The 22,040-nt window shown below is 41.5% G+C and overlaps 1 protein-coding gene across 1 annotated transcript in view; it reads right to left on the bottom strand.

The window, feature by feature from the left end:
- SPOPL (speckle type BTB/POZ protein like) overlaps window positions 1-13,054 on the bottom strand; it is a 35,732-nt gene extending 22,678 nt beyond the window's left edge. Inside the window, exon 1 of the mRNA XM_054971438.1 lies at window positions 12,702-13,054. The gene's annotated coding sequence lies outside the window, so the exon portion shown is untranslated. The remainder of the gene's footprint in view (window positions 1-12,701) is intronic.
- Between the last annotated feature and the right edge of the window lie 8,986 nt (window positions 13,055-22,040).

Below are 22,040 nucleotides of genomic sequence, written 5' to 3'. Positions count from 1 at the left end.
ATTTTTGATTTTTCAAGCAGGGGCTAAGGTAGTTGCAGCCCTCAAATTAAAAAAAAAATTGAAAAAATAGTTTTCAAACATCGTACCAGGGTTTTTCCTCAATGCCACTGAATAAAACTCCTGCAAAATATAGACAACTTTTCAAAATGTGGGGGTATGCCTCTCATACTACCAAATATTAAAAAACCCTATTCTTTTTCAATGAAATCCAGATTACTAACAGTGAGACAGACACAAAAAAAGAGGCATGGTGACTCTTTAGTGGAGATTCTTATCTATACCTCCCCCTTCAATGTGGCATCACAACATCAGTCTAGTCTTGTGTCTGAACTCTGGCTCCAGATGACGTATCCATTTTGGAAAGTAAGGGCTCCAAAAACTATGTGGGTTTAACTTTCACAAAAATCAGATATTTAAGTATTGGCCCAAGTTTCTTTTATTTTTTTATTTTTAGAGCTAATAAATCGAGCCCTATTTTTATCAATGAAGAGAGACTAACATGGTTCCCAAGTAATGGCAGCCACTAAAAAATTTACATCTAAAATTGCTTTCCAATATTTTGGTAGTGAGCCTAGCCTTACATTTACAGTGGATACAATCCAGCCAAAAAACACAATCCAGTCACAGCTAAGTATTGATTTCAACAGAGAAGTAAAACACATGCCTAAAGTCTCTTGCACTGAAATAAAGAAGGTTAAAAATATCTTAACTTTGGTTGGATTCTGTCCAATGTATAGATAAACCATATGTGGGAACCTGAAGCTTTAAACAGAAGTTCTGTCAATAGATGATTGAGAGCCAGTATGGTGTAGTGATTAAAGTGCCAGACTAGAATCTGAGAGAGCCAGGTTCAAATCTCCACATTTATGGAAGCTTGTTAGTGATCTTGGACACATCACACATTCTCAGCCGAACCTACTTCACATGGCTGTTGTGAAAATAAATGGAGGAGGAGAGAATGGATCGCCACCAGGAAGAAAGAAGAAATATAAATGAATTAATAACTAAATTGAGCATATGAAATCAGTATGAGAAATATATAAGTAGTTGAAGGCAATGCTTTTCAAAATTCTACTATGGATGTCTCACCAACAGAGTTCTAAAAAAAGCTTCAACGTGGGTTCGCAGTGCCACAGAAAACTAGCCGCTTCTGCTTGTGGCAAACAACTCACAAAACCTCAGATAAAAACCTGACCTGGCCTCAAGGTATCTCTTATCTAATTTTAAATTTCTGCTGTCATTATTAATGCTTAGCAGCCCATTGTGCTATTTGTATTACAAGACTGATATTGTCCCTTTCAAGATCAAAGACAACATGCACCAGAGGCCCAAAAAGCACAAGGTAACAGTGAGATTAAGATGAATAGCTGTCAAAGCACTTCACAACTGCCTGCTACTGTCAAACTCTCTTTCATGGTTCACAGGACAGCACAGGGAAGCTATTAATGATGGATCTGATCTGAAGAGGTATGCAACATCTGCTTTTCAGATGTTCCACAGTGAACTACTTCAATGCATCTGGTCGGTGCCCTGGGAACAGGAAGAAGCTTACTGTGAAGTCTGATCAAATGGGTATTTCTAGCAGAGCACAGGTTTAACCATCTCAATGATCAAGATAAAATAGAAATTCAGGAGGAAACCAAAATGAAGTAATGAACCACAAGTCTTTACAGTGTCATTAGAACAGCCCGTACATTACCCCCAGTTGAGATTTCATGTTTTGCTAAAAACTTAATATTTCTTCACTTAATGGTACACACTTAGCAGCAAAACAGTGCCAATATAAAATTATATACCAATTATATAGTTAGACATCTTTGATGCATAGTAATGTGCATGTTCTGGCTTATACAAGGCTAACACAACACACTGGGATAATTCACACTCAACATCATGTGTCTATTTTTATTAAAAAGAATAACCATTTTAATAGCATTAGCAAAGAATAAAAAACTGACTGTGTCAAATTCTTCCATCACCAGGACATCTAGTATATTACGTATTCAACTATACTCTAAAACTGCTGTTATAATGAATGCTAAAAAATCCTATTAATATCCTCAACACAGTATTTCCTCTGTCCATCTTCAGGTGATTCATGCCGATTAGGGGCAATGTAAGAGTTCTAAAGAGGTACAGAAACAGTGTTACAATATTGCATTATGTTCACCATCAACGGGTCTGTTCCAAATATTTATTTATTTATTTTATTTTTAGCATGCCCTCCCCGCAAGCGGGCTCAGGGCAAGGTACAACACTGATTAAAATACAACTTAAAATCAATTATAAAAACAGATAAAATAAGGTTTCACGAAATCTGTATCAACATTTTCCTGATTCTACATTCACATCTCAAGGACAAATCAATTTATCCCTAGTAACTAAATATTTAAGAATTATGAATATACAGAGAGTAGAGATGGGCATGAATCGAAATACGAACCAAAGCTCGTGACGAACCAAGCCAGTTCGTGGTTTGCGAACCAGCGGTTTGTCAGAGCCCATTTCTGACAAACTGCCACAAACTTTAGGCTGGTTCGTTTGGTTCATCACTGCAGACAGCCTTGCGCCAATCAATCAGTTCCCTAGGCAACAGGGGAAGGACTTCCTGCAGACCTTCTGTTGACCCAGAAGTGGCCTTCTGCTGGCCCGGAAGTAACATTTTCATGAACCGGTTCGCGAACTGGGGCAGGTTTGTGAAAGTTCATGGTTCATGAAATGAGATGAACCACGAACTGCATGGCACTTTTTTCCCAGTTCGTGCCCATCTCTAACACAGAGTATACAGTCATATTTTCTGCATAAAAGGCAAAGTCTTGGTGACCCTTGTGAGGGAAGAAAGGCATGGTAGAAATGTAAAATAAAATAAATGCAACCAAGGCAATTCTGAAAGGCATGCGATTTTAGGAAGATTACTCAGTATTGTTCAGATATTTTTAGGATCTCAGTGCAATTACCACAATTACACTCAACACATACATTCTTTTTAAAGATCCAGCCCTAGCAAGGGGAACACCGGTAGAAGATTCTTCCATGCTAAACAATAATGCCTTTCAGATTACATCAAGATCACTCTTACAACACTTTTTCAACATCTCTGCTTGCTCTCTTCTCAACTGCATTTTACTTCCAGTTTATACTACATTTCATGAAGAAAGTGCCATATTTGGGGAGGGAGAGATGGACCATCTAGAATTACATACTTTATTTCATGTGCCACTTTGTCTTTAGTCAGTTAAACTAGCCCTATTTTAGAAATGCATTACATCTCTAATATTGAACTGAAGTGTAACCAATGATCCAAATGCTGATAAAACTAATTTCAGTGTCCCGATAGTGACTATAGTGCTTCTGTTCTAAGACTAGGGCAATGGAGCACAAACATGTTTCCTCAAATTTATCTCATTACCTGCAAAGCAACAGAGTTGTTGGCCAAATATCAAGAACTCTTACAACAATGTGATTGGTAATATCTAAAGCAAGATGCACATTTTTGCTTTCTGAGGCAATAGAATAAGTCTCTGTTATTCTATACTGAAGTTTTTACATAAAGAATAAACACTTCTTCCTGGAACAGATTTTAAAAGATGTCAGATATTTCTGTGAATCAAAGTTTATCAAAAGGTGGTGGTGGAGAGTGTCCTCAAGTCATAGCTGACTTATGGCGAACCCAGTGGGTTTTCATGGGAAGAGACTAACAGAGGTGGTTTGCTATTGCCTGCCTCTGCAACCCTGTTCTTTATTGGAGATCTCTCATCCAATTACTAACCAAGGCTGATCCTGCTTATCAGAAGTTGCTTGGTTTTAATTTCAGAATTGGCATAGTTCTTTCCTCACTGCACCTAAGTACTTCTACAGGCCTAGAACATCCTAAACCAAACAGTGATTCACTTATATTTTAATACAAGAAGGAAGTCTAGAATTTTGCTCCGATATCTGCTTTCAATTCAACATCAGAATTTTGTTTTTGTATATTCTGAATATGTGTTCATGATTGGTAAGGAAATATTGCTGCTATCTACCATTAAATGAACATTAAAATGTTCCTGCAGGGTCATTTCCTTCAACATATTACTGAGTGCAACCTGTGTCTAGTAATCACCCTCAAGCAAGTGATAATTTACTCTTCAATTGGCAACAGCCATCCTACAAACTATGTTTCGTCCACATGACAAACATATGAAAGAATGAATTCTGATTTTTTAATTTTTACTACTGAATGTGGTCTACGACCAGAAGTTTTTTGTCCTGCTATTGCCCTTTAAAATAATGTAATTCCTGTTTTTCTTAGGCTGATTTCCATTATATAAATGCATTGTACGTGCAAGAACATTTGAGTTTGTTCTCCTTCCCTGGTATCTAACCCTACTGGATCTTACAATAAACTACTGTCCACAGTAAACTACAGGCAATATTATTTTTTTAATTTGTAATCTCAACACTCACTGCCCAGCTGACATAAACACAGCCAAATCAACTACTCACTACATTCTGAGATGGCAAAGTTGAATGTCACTAGTACTACAGCTAGTAATCATAACATGCTACTTCAAAAGTCTCTTCAGTGCTATGGTTGAAATATCATAAGCAGTCTGTTCAGTAGCCATCTGGAAAAATAAAAAATTTGAAAGCATGCATCCTGCTCACCTACTCTGTTTCCAGAAAAATGGATCTGAACAGCATTACTGGCAGAACAAGGCATGCAACAAAACATGATGGATCCCAGCTAAGCATGTTAGTTCTTCTTCTATTACATACCCTCTCAGTGGATGAGTTAAACAGCAGTTCAGCTCTCACAAAAAAATCAAATAAACCAAGGCAACCCCCCTAATGAATTAAAGCTAGACATACCTAATCTAACTGCAAGCCAAAATAAGAAAGTTTTGTAGTAGAAAGAGCTTATGCCTCTAAGTGTAGGATGAGAGCAGGACCACAGGCGCCGTGGGGCTGGAGGGGGCGCCGGGGGCGGAGGTGCACGCCCCACTGCTGCCGGCCAGCCCCATGCTGCTGCCGCCGCCGCCACACCCCCCCGGGTGGGCGCAGCAGCCACGGGCCAGAAAGGGCAGGTGGCAAGGGCACCGTGCAGACAGCCTCCTCGTGCCACCCCAGCCACCCACCGGCCAATGGCCCCGGCGTCATTGCATGATGACATCATCACACAGTCTGGGGGCGCGCGCGAGAATGGCCTCAGGCGTCAGTAACCCTGGCGCCGGGGCTGGATGAGAGCATAATGTAGGGAAAGGGTGCAAGAATGAAACTCCATTTGGTTGAGTCTCATCACTTGGGCCATAGAAAATAAAGTAAGTTGTTGCAGAAGTCCATATTTATAATGGCATCACATCCTAAACATGTTGAATGTGTGTGTGTGTGTACACATATACATAGACACACACACATCCCTTTCCATGTGATCAAGCAGTATGACTGATCACTGTTTCAATCAGCTGCCCCAACAGGCTAAACTGCAAGATTATACAAGAAAATTTCAGGCATGTTTACTTAATTTAAAACATTAATGGGGCATCTTCTGAACCATATTTACCTTCAATTTAATAGGCATTTTAAATAGATACAAAGATCTACCCAGGACTAAAAGCTGAGTGGTACATAACATCTATAAACTCCATGCATAACAAAAGCAAAGATAAAGCACATAATTAGAGAAACACCAAGACATGATTTCACTGTGATGTAAAAACTAACATTCTCAAAAAGACCAGCTGTAAGTGCAACGTAAACATACTAATCACTCATAACTATACACTATTTTCTTGGGGAATCAATTATAACCAGAAGAACCCTTGCTGGACTTGTAGTAAATCAAAGTTCATATTTAGGCTAGGATTACAAAATATCATGCTATACAAAACATATACCTCTTGATGGGAGAATATAGGTTGTATTCTGAAATAAAAACACAAAAAGAAATTATAGGAGAATAGCAGCTATCAAATATTAGAGGTCTCATTCCAGTTTAGAATCTTGACTAATGGGGAAGAAACAAACTCCAATCTGCCCAGGCAGTTGCACTTGGGACATCACAGCAAACCAGTTCAAATGAAGGCTTCCAAAGCCAGGAACCTCTAATTACACTCCACGTGCAAGGGGAAGAAGAAGGAGCATGTGAGTGTGCCAACAAGCCAAATGTGTGGCTGCCACGGGCAAACAGATTAGTCATCATGACATATGAATGGACGTAGAAAAGGAAATAGACTGGAGTACTATATGTCTGCACACTTACCTCTTTCAAAGACACGTGGCTTTGGAACCCTTTGTATTTCTATGGCAAATGAAGAAATCTGATCCAGTAACCACTCCTTACCCCTTATGAACATGCATCAACAGATTTGTGTAAAGATTGCCCTCGGAAGGACAAGGCTAATTTAAGGCTGTATTTCAAAACTGGAATTAAATTAAAAAATAAGTGATACACCGAAGTAGCTGAATAGTTAGAAACACTGATGTCAAGTCAAATCACTTTTCAAAAATCATTTTTATATCAAACCTTTTTGCAAAATCTCAAGATGGTTTCCTAGATTTCCCTCACTGATCATCGCAAAAACCAAATGAGGAAGCATCAACTATGAGCTGCCCAAAGTTACTAAGCAAGCCCAATTTCATGATTCAGGAGGTGTTATCCAAATCCAAAACTTTACGCAACACATCACACATGAACACAGGCACTGTTCATTCACCTAACAGGAAATTACAAATTTAAAAATAGGGAATGCTGGCCCATGAAGGTGAATGGAGAACTGCCTCACTAAGCTCAGTTTCCCTTCTAACCTTCCACACTTAAGAAGAGAAACTGGGGGAGAAGTAGTTCCAGGACCAAGGAAAGACTGACTGCCCAGGTCAACAGATTCTTATATTCACTGACCCTTCTTAAAGACAACGAAGGCCTTTGCCAATGAACCTGTGTGCTGTAAACAGGGCTCTGGGATGGTTTGGACTAAGCTGCCTGGGCTGATGCTGCTTTTACTATCTGTTTTCTGTATGAGAAGCAACTCCTTTCTGCTTGGGCAACAGTCATCCTTATGCAACTACTCTCTGGCAAGGAGGGAAGTAGGATGGGTTTTTGTTCCTGTACAGCTGAGTGGTTTCCCCAGCTGTTGGTGTTATTTCACTCATTCTGCCTGTGTGGGAATTCAGCATTTTTAAGGTTATATCAATCAGTGTGTTAACTTCATATCTGGGGAGTATGAACTCTAAAAAGCACAATCTAGAGAGGGGGTTTTTTTTTTGCTATTTCTATTGTAAATTAGTAGCGGAACCTAGTGTAGTCCTGCCTACTGTCATTTGCAAAAAAAAAAAAATCTTGGGAATTTACAATGCCCAAACTATAGCATGTCTGTAGACAATTAAGAAATCTTAAGTTTAAGATACAAATATTCTCTTAGATTAATAAAAAGTATAGCGTATCATTGGCTCTACTAAGCAGAGCTGGGTTAGACCCAGCAAATTGTTAATGGAAGATGCTGACCATTGCAGACCTTGCCCACATTCCCTCCCCCGTCCCCAACAATCCCAACAGACTTAGGAAAGTTGATTTCCAGCATCACAGGATGAGCATGGTCCAAGAGCCATATGAGCTGGGGACTATAGTGTGGAAGTGGAAAAGGATAAAATCCCCCTTCCTACCTATTCTGTCAGGAGGAGGGAAGAGAGAGATATTAGTCTGCACAGGACCCAGAAACATGGAAATCAACTTTCCCGGAATCAGAACGGACTGTCGGAGGAGGGAGAACATGGGTGAGATCCTCGATCCTTGCACCCTCAGATCCAATCCATTCTCTCTTGAGACACAAAAGCAACTGTTTATTTTGAAAGAATCAATTAATTACCTTCAAATTCAATCTAATATATAGAACAACCCCCCTTTTAAAAATAAGGCATTGTTCCTTCCCTGAAACAGCCCTTCAGACCGCCGTAGAAAAGGTAGGCATCTCTTCAGAGTGAGTGCCATCATCTGACACAGGACACATTCCAACATAAAAGCAATCACTTAATTCTGATTTTAGCCTTACAACATACTATATGTTCCTTTTTAAAGTGTACATAAAGCATATATTGTCGAAGGCTTTCATGGCCGGAGAACGATGGTTGTGGATTTTCCGGGCTGTATTGCTGTGGTCTTGGCATTGTAGTTCCTGACGTTTCGCCAGCAGCTGTGACTGGCATCTTCAGAGATGTAGCACCAAAAGACAGAGAGATCCCCTCCTTGCCACACTGAGAGATCTCTGTCTTTCGGTGCTACACCTCTGAAGATGCCAGTCACAGCTGCTGGCAAAACGTCAGGAACTACAATGCCAAGACCATGGTGATACAGCCCGGAAAATCCACAACAACCAATGTACATAAAGCACATAAGGTTCGAATACGACAAATTTGTTTGCAAGCATGCAAAACCCAGAAATACATTAGTCAGAGCTATTATTAACTGTAGCCCCTTCTTATGCATAGGTTGTAGACCCTTATTATAGCAAAGTTTGCTTTTGCATATTATGAAACTGACTTAAGCCTTTTTTATTTCTTCAGATACTACTAAATATATTGCCGCTCCTGCAGCCTATTTTTACTTTCTTGAATCCAGTAACTCCAGAAGGGCATTTACTTTAGCTACAAGTTCGACTCTACCCTCTGCCGTTCTGGAAGGAAAGTTTAAAGCTGTCCCTTACTCTCTTAGACTTTGTTCCTGTCCCCTAAGAGAAACGGACTCAGTGGAGCACATCTTCTTTAACTGCCCAAGTCATAGTAAAATTAGAGCGGAAGCCATCAATCCATTAGTAGAAAGATTCCCTGGAAGTTCAAATAAAATCAAACTTGATTATCTTTTGTCTAATCAGAATCACCAGACAACACGTCAAGTAGCAAGATTCTGTGCCCAGGTCTACAAGCAATGTAAATCTCATAAGGCAGACTGAATGTATTTTAACCTTTTAAACAACTACTTTATGATGATTTTATTTTTTACTCTTATATTTATTTGTTGTTCTTCCCCTGTATCCAGTCTCAACTGTTTTTAAACTGATTTGCAAATGGTTTTATATGTACTGGTCACAGACTGTAATGATAAACTTGACTTGACTTGAGCCTTCAAATTCATCAGTGCATGCTACAAGGAAGTTCCTGTCTTATCACCATAAATATCTGGAAGTGTTTTTGATCTGAAAAGGAATCCTGAGTGCTGGAATAATTTGGACAGTGAGCATAACAAGCTACTCTATAGCTCTTTTTCAAATCCACAATTTTAAGAGGTGAGGTCAGCTTTACCATGACTAGGTCTCCTTTGTGGTCCCATCCTTTATAGTATTCCCGCTGCCAGGTGCAATCCTTCTAGGTTTTCAGAGGAATACAAAGATTTCAGGAAACTTCTGTTTTAGGTGACTGCTAGAGCTTGTGTATTAGAATGCTTCCTGTTCAATTCCGAAATTTTACTGAATTGCTAGGTAGGATTGTAGATTTGTGATGTGTTGCTCAAGCAGTGGAGTAAAATGCTTGAGCAGGCTTAATAAGCAATACATTGAACAAGATGACAATTCCTTCACAGCCACAGAACCACCTGTAGATACACTAGCACAGGAGGACAAGTTTAGCATTCCTACTCTGAATCATGAAAATTCACCATTTGACCCTACCCCCCCCCCATACCCACCCACCAGTATCTAGGTCTTCACCCTATGTTTGTATAAGGCAGAACGCTTAAATGATTTATTCACAGTGTACAACAAGTATTAGACTTGAATTCCACATTAAGAAATCCAGACCTTCCTGCTTAAAAGGTGGAGACACATTATTTGTAGTAAACAGAATGATTCACTGACTATGGTGTGACTATGGCAGTATAAGAGCATTAGCACCACACTAGCAATTCATTTCCTGTGTATGAAAAGATGGTCTAACAGGACATTTGTCTCAGCCAAACAAATTTGTAGACTAGCTCAAGTTCCTTGAACAACATAAGAGTTGCCAAAATGCAGTTAGGACTGGAGCTCAGGCAAGTATTACAACTTGGTCATGTCAGTATTTGCAGCTATTCAAGAATAAATGTTTTATTGACTGCAGATTTAATTCCTAGTTTAATAAATTCTTAAGCTGTTCATTACATGCACATACTCATACCAGTAACTATTTCAGTTTCCAATTCATGTACTTATCCAGCAAATGCAATTTTGAACTTGAAGACAACAACAAAGCAATAGGTGCCAAAATGTTCTTTACACAAGTATTACCACTGAGAAGCTCAGGTCATGAATTCTGAGCACTGAATATTTGCACCACTAACCATATGCAAAACTCTATGCACCATTAAATGTATGATCTACATATCAAGTTGGGAATTACTGTTAAGTCATATCTATTATTATGGTCAAAGTATGTTCTGTTCACTTTGATCATCTTAATTGTTACCATATTTCCTTTACCTGCACCATTAAAAATTGCCACCTTTATCAGCACCACCACCACCACTATCATTATGTAGAAAAAGCTGGATTATACTTCAAGTGGAGTTTTAAGAACCTCCTTTTACTAGGATCAAAGGGACTACCCAAATATTTCAGCTAAACTGTTTTATGGACTGTTATAAATGTCTCTGAAATGACTGCAGTTAAATTTTGATTGGTACAGAGTGCTATTCTTGATTCCCCATTTGGTCACAAATTTTGGAACTAAAAAAAATCCAAAGCAGGTCAATGTTGGAGAAGGGAATATGACAATTGGCTAAAAGGTATCTGTAATAGTTTAACTCCTGAGAATAGACTTAAAAAGAATAAAAACAGGAAGGCACAAATCAAGATTAAAACTATGAGTTGGATCTATCACAATTAGTTTTTCATACTAAATATTTCAATCAATTGGGACCTGAAATTAAGATTCCTGCACAGGCTAATGGCTGGATTACTGGAACATACATAGGTGGGAGGCAGAATTGGATGTGGTGATGCTCCTTCTGCAATCATTCAGAAGAGCTCTTTCAAGACTTCAAAAAGGAACCTGTACAAGTGATCGATTTACTAAGCAGGTACATTAACACTAAAAAAGATAATCATTTCTCTCGGGAGTCTATCAACCCCACATAGAGTGAACAGGTATCTATCAAGACCAAAATCTTGTCTGTTTCAATCTTACTTTGAAAGAGAAAAGTGGGATAAGAATATTTAAATAAATAAATTCAAACATTTTCTTCTTCATTTATAGTGAACTCATAAGAAGAGTTACCCTCTTATCTACTGACAAAATACCTGGGTCCAATAATCTTTTCCATTTGTGAAAAAGAAATGTCCCGAGAACACCAAAAAGGCTAAGCAGGGGCTCATAGGGCCTGCATAGACAACAGTTGTAAGTGGCAGGAGCTGTAATAAGGAGGGAATTTGGGTGAAATTGTCAAAAAAGGCTGGCAGGATCTGACCCACTATGGAAGAGAACTAGGACTTTGAAAGAAGCGCCTACGGATTAAAGAGTGTCTTGAGGTTTCCAGTATAAAAAACTGACTTTATCCATACATTTCCAGTGGGGTTTACTCAGAACAAAATAGATACATATGCTCAACTATGGTAAGAAAACTGCATTAGGCATAAATATTCCAGAGAAGAGTTTTCCATTAGGCTCACAATGATAAAAACAAGAAAGCAAGCTAATCATATCTGCCTGAAATACAACCTTAGATATGGAAGTTCAGGCTTTTTATAAGATCCAATTGCAAAATTATCTGCACAGAACTGTGTTCTTTCAATGGTTCCAGAATCCAGATATGAATTAAGGCAAATTTATCATATTATAGAAATGCTTTCATAAATTACATCCAGCCCCCAAATACCTTACTAACATCAGGACAGGAGAATGGAAGCACCAAGGGCCTAAAAGATTCATGAACAAAGACTCCTAAGATACCTTAGCAGTAAGACTGCTAAAAAATTGGCAATTTAATTGTGTTTATAAAATGTATTCCTAATACCCAACCAATAACAATGTTGGAGCAACTGGAGGCCTTGTTATCAGATATCTCTGAAGTATGGTTTTAACCCACAAAAGTTTGTCCTACACTATAACTGTTTGCCTTTAAGGTGCCACAAGACTTATTTTTACACAACTATCCTCCTGGAACACAGAAAACAGGCCTCGCCTATAGTCAGAGGCTACAGTAGTCCCATGTATTCACAAGCACAATCAAGACTGGACCTGTCTAAGGGAGAACTGAAATAAGATTTAGATGGGAGCTTACCCCCCCCCCCCTCATTCAGAGAGGGAAGGTGAAAAAGGAGGACCAGGTAAGCAAGAACACACCTGCTAAGCAAGTTATCTGAAATAAAAGACCATAGAACATTTCATTGCCCCTAACAGAAAACAGGAAATCAACGAAAAAGGAAACATAAACCATCAAGTATTTTCCCTAAAAATGAAACTGACGCATGCTTGGAGAAATGAGACGCAAACGACCCTACGCTGACCCGCAGATCTGGCAGGGAGGGAGGCCCTGCTCCGAAGCCCGCTTCCCATTCATGCCGCCTGCTTTGGCCTTGTTGCCAACCTGCTGGTTTATATAGGGAGAAGCAGAGGAAAGAAAGGAAGAAAAGGGGGAACATGCGAGTGGCGCTCTCCCCCCGGCCCGGCCCCACAAGAGAGGCCCAAGGAAATAAAGGGGCGCCAGGAAACGAGGCTACCTTTATTGCTGTTGTTGGGACGAAAGGGGCATCCCTTACCGTAGCTGGGCGCCGGCGGGGCCTCTCGGCCGGTCTCATCCTACCGAGGACTCTGGAGGAGGGGGCGGCTGAGGGCCCGCAGCTCGTCAGTGGCCCCCAGCGATGGCGAAAGGAAGGGGAGGAGGGGGCTGTGGCGGAAGCGTCGCGTCCAGGCAGAGTTCGGGGCGGCGGAGCCGCATTTCTCTCTCCGCCGCGAGCCGCCCCAGCCACCCCTCAGGAGGGGAGCGAGCAGCCCCCTCGGCCCACCGTGCCCGCTGCGGTAGGCCGCACCCGCCCGTTCAAAGAGGGGGATCCCCTTCGTGGATGCAGCAGAGGCGGAGGCGGCGGTTACAGCAACAGCTGCTTGTTGCTACTACCGCTGCTTCCCCTGCCTCTTCCTCACTTCCGGGAGCCACGCAGCGTGGCTATATGACGTCATGACGTTAAGACAGAGCAGCAACAGCAACAAGGGAAGGGTGGGGGGAAAGCCCAAAACAAAGCGAAGGCGGTCTTCGGAAGAGACCGTTGGGAACGGTGGAATACGCGCATCCGGGACTATGCCTTCATACAAGCTCAGCTTGACAGCCTCTATGAGTGCAATAGCGCCTTTTCATTAAGCGTGTGACTGGGGAGGCGTCACCCCAGGGGCGGCTAACGGCTGGCTTCCTTCCTTCCAGCCTTGTCCTGGGCCCAGCGGGCCAGGGAGGGCGTTCGTTTCGCTAGGCGCCATGCTGTGCTAGCTGCCTTGTTGCACCCGAGCCAGGCTGCGGGGCTAGGTGGGTGGGATTTCCAACTCCAGGTTGGAAAATTCCTGGAGATGGGGTTAGTGGGGCGAAATGCCTTCCAACCCCCAGGGCAGCCATTTTCTCCAAGGGAACTGATCTCTGTAGTCTAGAGATCAGCTGTATTTCCAGATCTCCAGCCGCTGCCTGGAGGTTGGCAGTCCTAGTTTGCAGGAGCTTCCTCTCCCTGCTACCCAGCCGAAACAAGTGAGGTGGGTGCTTCTCCCATGTAGCCTTGGGGGATGGAAGGAGGGCTGCCTGCAGAGGCACAAGTGCAGGCAGGCACACGCCTCAATCTACACCTGTTCCTCCCGTACCCATTTGGTGCCTCAAACGGCCGATTGGACATTGAACTTGCACCATGTCAATCGCGGCTCTGTTCATCTGACCCGTGGCCTTAGCCCTCAAGTGCTTAATAAATAAAGTTTCAGGTGGGTAGCCACCTTAGTCTGTAGCAGAAGAGCTAGATGCGAGTCCGGTAGCACCTTAAAGACTAACTAGAGTTCCATGCTGAGCTTTCAAGAGTCAAAGAGAACTTGAATCTTAATAAAGATATCTGCCTCTCAATTTAACCAGGTCACATACACGTTCGCATCACTTGATGACTGATAACAGGGTATGAAAATTGACCTACTGATAAGCTTTTCTCTTGAGATGATATGAGGATAAAGTAGTAACTGTAGCCCATTGGTGCAAATCAGTATAAGCTCTTCCAGGTTAATCCTAGCAATGACGATTTGGAAATGTTCTGCTGACCTTAATGGGACATCCAGAAAGCAGGATATAAAACTGCAGGATTAATCTGGCTACCAGCTTGAATATTTCCCACCCCCTTCCATCATTCAGGCTCATCCCTATTTGCTCTAATGTGCCAGGAACTGGAATTCAGAAAAGTATTGCCACTCCAGTGGCAGTGCTCAAAATCCGCCACCCAATGGGCCACCCAACCAAGCATAGGCATAGGTTGGTTGTGTAATGGACTTTCTATGGACTACTCCCAGCAACCTGATACTGACATAGTAACAGTTGCCTTTTCCTGAAGAGAGGCAGAAGAGGGGAGAGAAAGGGAAGGTCCCTAACAATTTTTAAAATAACATTTCCTGCAGGTGCTTTGTGGCTATTGGGAATATGTCATATAGGACGGCACTGAAAAGGTAATAACAGGCACTTTGAATTGGGCTTGGAAACAAACAGCATAGCTGAATCAGAGCTGGTGTAATATATTCATGGTAGCAAATTGTAACTGCATATTTAATTAATTAAAATTTCCAAGAATTTTTCAAAGGTAGCCCACAGACCATCTTTTACAATAATCCAGTCTCAAATTCACCAGAGTATGTGTAACAGTGGCTGGATCTGCTTTCTCAAGAAACAATCCACAACTGGTGTTTCGGCCTAATTTGATTAATCTAGGGTTGCCAGTCTCCAGGTGGTGGCTGGAGATCTCCCAGAGTTACAGCTGATCTCCAGGTGACAGAGATCAGTTCCCCTGGAGAAAATGGCTGGGGTGGACTCTATGACATTTTACCATTCTGAGGCTCCTCCCCTCCACAAATCCTGCCCTCTTCAGCCTCCACCCCTCCTAATTTCCAGGAATTTCCCAACCTGGACTTGGCAACCCTAGCTTATACTGAAGTATCAGCCTAATCTTGCCATACATACTTAGGAGAGTGCTTAGATCAGCTGATAAATATCTACTGGTGGTCTCTGGCCTTAGGGAGGCTCAACTGGTCTCGACCAGAGCCAGGGCCTTTTTGGTGCTGACTCTAGCCTGGTGGAACTCTCTGCAGATACTCGGGCCCATCAGGATCTTTTATTCTTTTGGCAGACCTGTTAGACAGAGATGTTCTGCCAAGTATATGGTTGGGGCTGGCCTTGTACCCATCTAGTGAGCCTTCCTACCAGTGTCTTGTCAGGGGGAGGGACTGTATAGTCATCTCCCCCCCCCCCATGGAGTCATGACCAGTGTGATGCTCCTTCCTCACTGGTGCCCTCCTCTGATGGTCTGCCATCCTGCCAGCTCTCCTGGCAGGGAAGAAGGTTGCACCACTTTGTTTCTTTTCCTGCCATGGGAGTCACAGCAGTCTTCAGCTGCCTCTCCCTTCACAGGAACCTGACTTTAAAGACATCTCCTTGCCCCACCTCCTGGGCGCCTCTCCCAATCTCCACCCAGCCTCCCTGACTGGCCCTGCTCCCAACCTATCTGATGGGCCAGGTAGACTGTACAATTGCCTGGTCCCACCCACTCCATCCCAACCTAGGGTGGGGCATTTGGTCTGCTTTCTGCCTGGCTCACCCCTGTTGCTTCTGAATCCTCTCCAGTGGTACCCTTGGCAGCTTGCCTGGCTCGAGCTGCTAGCAATCCCCTTTGGACCTGGCTGAGATGGGGCTGCCTGGGCAACTGCAGGAAAAGCTAGGTGGCTGCAGGCTATTCCCCGGGGTTGTGCCTGGGTGTCGGCTGCTGCTGGCCTGATGGTGGAGGAGGCCTGGAGCCATGTAGAGGCATCTGCAGCTGAGGTATTGCCAGAGGAGGTGCTGCAGTGCCTGAAGATGGGGCCTGCTGCTGTAAGGAGGGAGGACAGAAGGATGGCATCGCTAGACCACCAGAATTACTATTTCCTCCTTCCCTCACCTCCCTTTAAGAGTTCCTCCCTCTATGCACTATTGGAAGGGGAGGTTGGTAGAGACCATCATCTTGGGAAATCATATTGTAATTTTTACAGTATTTTATGCTTGCTAGGATCATCTAGTCTTATTATGTATTTATACCCGGTTGTGACTCACCCTGAGCCTACTTGCAGGGAGGGCAGGCTAAAAGTCCAGTGAATGAATGCATGCATGCATGCATGCATGCATGAATGAATGAATGAATGAATGGTAAAAGGTACTCCTAGCAGGTGTGCTAGGACTGGTCTGGCAATCAGCAAGAGAACAGAGTGCATAAATGTGGGTGGCCATCTGTGATGGCATGATATCACTTCCTGGGAAACCCTGGAAGTGATGTCATGCCTCTCTAGGAATCACTAGAAATGGTATGGTAAAAACATAGAATTTTCAGTGATTCCTAGAGAGGACTGACACTTCCAAGGGAAATTCATACAGTTTTTACCAGGAGTTTTGCCATACAGTTTCCAGTGATTCTTTAAAAAAAAATTCTATTATGGAAAAGTAGAGCAAAGGAAAGAAAGTAAAACATAACAAAAACAACTACAAAGAGCCTACAATGTCCTACGTATCGATCTGCAAAGTAAAAAAAAAAAGGGAAATTCATACAGTTTTTACCAGGAGTTTTGCCATACAGTTTCCAGTGATTCTTTAAAAAAAAATTCTATTATGGAAAAGTAGAGCAAAGGAAAGAAAGTAAAACATAACAAAAACAACTACAAAGAGCCTACAATGTCCTACGTATCGATCTGCAAAGTAAAAAAAAAAAGTGAAAAGCATAATAAAGCATATTATTAATCCATTACAATTTTTTGCCTACAACACTTCCTCCTTTATTATTTATCCACTTGTGGTCTAATTAATATCTTTTTTCTGTGTCTTATCTTCTTGACATCCCAGATCCTTATTCTTAACAATCAAAACCAGAAATCATTAATTCATTTGTCTTCACTCTTGCAGATAGTCCATAAAGGGTTTCCAATTTGCCATGAATTTAGAGAGTGTTTTGTCTCTAATAAACGCTGTAAGTTTGGCCATCTCAGCTAAGTCCATCATCTTTCCAGTCCAATCTTCCAATGAAGGTAGATCCTTGTACTTCTACTTTTGAGCGTATAAGAGCCATGCTGCTGTTACCATATATAAAATACCATACTCTATAAAATACCATATACTCTATAAAATACCATACTCTTTTTCCAATTTGTTATACATAATTGCCAACAAATAGAACTGTGTTTTAAGCTGTAGATTAACCTTTAAGATTATCTGCATTAACATATGTACTTGTAACCAAAAAAAAATTCACTTTGTTGCAACTCTACCAAAGATGATAAAATGTTCTTTCATGTTGTTCACATTTCCAACATTTATTTGAGGCACCTTCAGCCATTTTTGCAATTTTGTTTGGAGACATGTACCACTGATACATCATTTTATAAAAATTCTTCTTGACAGTGGAACACAAAATAAATTTGAGGCCCTTTTCCCACATATTTTCCCATTGATCCATTTGTATATTATACCCAAAATTCTTTGCTCATTTTATCATACATTCTTTGACAGATTCTTCCTCCGTATCAAATTTCAACAACAATGTATACATTTTAGTAAAATATGATCATCATTTGTACATATTTCTTTTTCAAAATCTGTCCTCTCTTGCTGAAATCCAGTTGCCAGCAATTCCTAAAAAAGTGTGATGCCACTTCTAGGGAAAACTGATGGCCATTTAAAAAAAAATTCTCCAGGAGCAGGGGCAAGAGATCCCTAACTCTTTGTTAGGCGACCCTAAGTACTAGTCATAGCTGAACATCTTGGAACAAGTCTGGTTACACATGACAATCTTTTTGTATTGCGCAGTAGTTCATTTTCTGCATTCATCTTCAAGTCTAACTGAAACAGGGTTCCTATACAGCACATGATAAAGAGCTATATTTCCCATAAAAATCCATCTTCATCCCCAGGGAGAAGATCTTATTGTAAGAATAATGTATGTAAATTCCCTTCAGCAAAGGTCCTGCTTCTCCATGCAATTTCCCTTTCATTCTGCTGCTTTGAGGCTAAAGAATAGCTTCCTGTTTTCTTTGGGGTTACTGACTCTCTCCCAGAGCTCATGAATAGATGCTTGATTAACAGCTCCTGTTGGGGAATGGAAAGAGACCTTAAATACTTTTTTTTACTTTGTAGTAAGCTGAAATCATCAATTTTATTATTTTATTGTTTATTCTTATGATAACACTATTTTTTAAAATAATGATAATTAAAATATAAGAAAGGTCAGTGACATTCACAAAAAAGGTTCCTAAGCCGCCTTCTTTCCCCACACAACAGCAGATAATCAAACCTCTATTCATGAGTACTGGGAGAAAACCAGTGAGGACAAAACAGGAAGTACAGTGCTCAGTGCTGTGCTTTTTCCCTTGTTGTGTTTGGTGTATGGGTGCAGGGAGGGTACTCTCAGGAAGGTGTGCCAGTACTGCCATGAATTGCTTGGCTGCTTGTAGATATGGCAGTGGTGGGGACATTGTTGGCAGGACACTTAGGGTTGCCAGCTCCAGGTTGGGAAATTCCTGAAGATTTGAGGGTGGTGCTGGGGAGGGCAGAGTTTGGGAGGCGAGGGAACTCAGTGGGGATATGATGTCATAGAGACCTCCCTCTGAAGCTACCATTTTGTGCAGGGGAACTGATTTCTGCAGACTGGAAATAAAGTGTAATTCCAGGAGTGCTCCAGGCCCAACGTGGCAGTTAAAAACCCTAATGTTTCTCCATGATTGATTGGTGAAAGTCAGTGGTGTCACTATGGACTCCAATGTAGTTGCTATGTTCTCCCTTGGAGTTGGGTTGTTTTTGGAATTTTTTTTCTCTCTGCTGAGAGGACATAAAAATACTGACGAGGTATACCACCACTGTGCTGGCATTAACAATGCATCTTCATCCAAAATTTAGGGTTATGAAAACCACCTCTGCTATAGAAATCAGCAGGATTTAAAAATGCTTATGTTTGTCTGGATTACGCCAAACATAATAAAATCTGTGTTAGTATTTTATTTACAATAGAATTAAAGAAAAATGGATTGAAACAATTATATACTCTCCAGTCATGGCTGTTCGTTATTGCTATTTCTGCCACATTTATCTTCATCCATATAAGGTATGTTATTTGTGTTTGAACAGTTAGTTCTTTGACATTCACCACAAGCAATAGTGCAGAAAAGATCAGATTTTTATCAAGAACATACATAATTTTTACTATCTGTTTAGAAAATTATCTGGAGCTGGATGAATGGTATTTATTTCCAGACTAGCAGCAGAACCCATTTTAAAAAAATGAGCTCTAGAAAACAGAGCGCAGGAATGCTGTCTGGGCGGGGTGATGGGCCCTGGAGTGCTCCTGTGCTCCATAGTGGGCAGATTTCTGCCCCTAACAGGCCCGATTCGGCCTCAAATGGGCCGAAATTGGGCTGCTGTGGAGCACAGGAGCACTCCAAGGCTTGTCATGCCACTCAAGCAGTGCTTCTGCACTTTTCAGTAGCCACATTGAGACTGAATTGGGCCTGTTTGGATCTGGAGGGATGTGCCACCGCATCTGGGCCACCTCGCCTGGGCTTCCCACCCCGGCAGCCTCAAGAGGGATGGGCCGCCTTGCTTGGCCTTCCTGCGTGGCAGCCTTCGGAGGCCATATTGCCGATGTCTCAGTTTTTATCCTGGTGTTCCTGCACAGGTGCACCAGGATAAAAAAAATGAGTTATTGGCAACACAATTTGCCTTTTGTATAATATGAATATACATGTTCCCTATAAGCTTCCAGTCCCATTTCCAGGCCCGCCATGAGCCACAGTGAGAAAGGCAGACCATAAATGACAAATAATTTTTTAAAAATGCCTTAGTGACACCAGGGATCCTTTTAAATTCATTGCTTGAAAATGCACTTTCAAAGTTTGATACTGAAGAGCGTATTATGGGAAAATCTTTGGCTCCAGGTGTAGTGTAGTTGCTAGCTTCTTCTGCAACTGTCTCAATGAAACAATACTCTCATTCCCTCTAGAATGGTCAAGTTCCATTGAGGTTAATTATTAGGATTGTATATGGAAGAAAGTGAGTGTATTGGTTGAAGAAACTTTATTTAGAGATCTATTCAGGTCAGGTATGCACTCATAGGTAGAAGTTGGCAGAAGTAATTAGTGAAACAATAGGACTACTGATATAGGGGGATGTTCTCCCGACTCCCGCCCCTTTGCATTCAGGCACGAAAACCCAAAAGTTACATGGGAACAAAGTTTAGTCTAGACAAAGTACAGAGTGGAATCATCCCCTCCTGTGAACCTTGATAGGCAGTTCTGGCTGCCAACCAGAGAGCTCCCATTCTTCTCCATGCGAGCAAGGAGCAAGAATTCATTCCCTAGGCAATGGAGGGGAATGGATGTTCTGCAGCCCTGGGAACACACCAATCCTAGCCTTTAAAAACGTGATAGGCAGCTCTGCCTGCCAACCAGGGAGCTCCTATTATTCTCTATGCAAGCAAGAAGCAAGAATTAATTCCCTTGGCAACGGCTGGGAAGGTGTCTGTGTGGTGAATGAGGGGGCTCTTCCCCCACCCTTTTCTGTTTGATTTTGCTTCATTGCAACTTTTTGGTGCTGCAAGCCAATACAAGTTACTTGGCATTTGCGACTCCAAGTATCTACTGGAAGTTTCCTGGGGGTGGCTGCTTTAGGGGTCTGTAACTCAGATGTCCGAAATGCGTTCTTGGCCAAACTTGGAAGGTTGCTGGAGGAGAGCCTGCTGAAGCCTTGCTGTGAGTTTGGCATCTCTGAATGTGAAGGGGGCAGTTCTAGGGCCCCAGAAGTGATGGACCACAGAGCGATGAACCGGTCCATGAACAGCGCGGGTCCATGAAAAGTTTGTGGTCCATGAAACGTGATGGACCATGGGCCGATGGTCCATGGGGTTTTTCCAGTCCATGCCCACCTTTATCTGGTAGGATATGACTTTTTCCACACAATATGGCATGCAAGTCCCTTGTATAAAATTGGTTAAGTATGCAAAGAAGAGTTGCAATGTCATCTCCTTGGGGCTGTTTTTCATTTAAAAAAGCAAATAGAAATTAGGAAAGTATAACATGCATTTGTTTATAATATCTAGTTTGGTTATGACATTAATTAGAAAGGAAGAAAGGGAGATGGGCAATGAAAAAAGAAACAACACTTCCAAGTGCATGAAAGTGAGGGGTTCTTTTGAACTGCCCTCTTTATCTCAATTCTTGTCATTGCCACAGTCCGCAATGGTTACAATATGGTCCTCAAAATGTGACATAATCTTCATTTCTTGAGCAAACTGGTTTCTGCATTTGCTATGAGCATCTTGTAGAAGGTACTAACCCAATGTAAGGTAGTAAAAATGCCAAAAGCAGACCTTTATCACTCCTTTTCTCATTTCGTCTATAGGGTGGGAGGTGGGTAAGCATTATGCAGAAACATCTAATTCCTTACTTTGTAATACTCAAAAGAGATCTAAATATGTTTTTTGGAAATATCGTTCCATTGTTGTGGATGAATTTGCTACTTTTTTCAACTGAATACTGTATCTAAACTATTGGGGAGCAGGATATCGGAATTTATTGCAGAAGAACAAGCTGGATTCCTACCTAATAGACAAATTAAGGACAATTTAAGGACAGTAATAAACACTATTGAATATTACGATAAGCACTGTGATAGGGAAGTTGGTTTCTTTTTTGTAGACGCGGAAAAAGCATTTGACAATTTGAACTGGGACTTTATGTTTGCCACTATGGAAAAGCTGCAAATGGGAGAAAAGTTCATACAAGCAGTTAAAGGAATTTACAAAGACCAGTGTGCAGCGATTGTAGTTAATGATGATTTGACTAAAAAATTGAAAATAAGTAAAGGTACAAGA

Source organism: Eublepharis macularius, chromosome 2 (genome assembly GCF_028583425.1).
Source record: "Eublepharis macularius isolate TG4126 chromosome 2, MPM_Emac_v1.0, whole genome shotgun sequence".
Lineage (NCBI taxonomy): Eukaryota > Metazoa > Chordata > Lepidosauria > Squamata > Eublepharidae > Eublepharis > Eublepharis macularius.
Note: the sequence above shows the minus strand (reverse complement) of the source record. Positions and strands in the feature narration are given on the sequence as shown.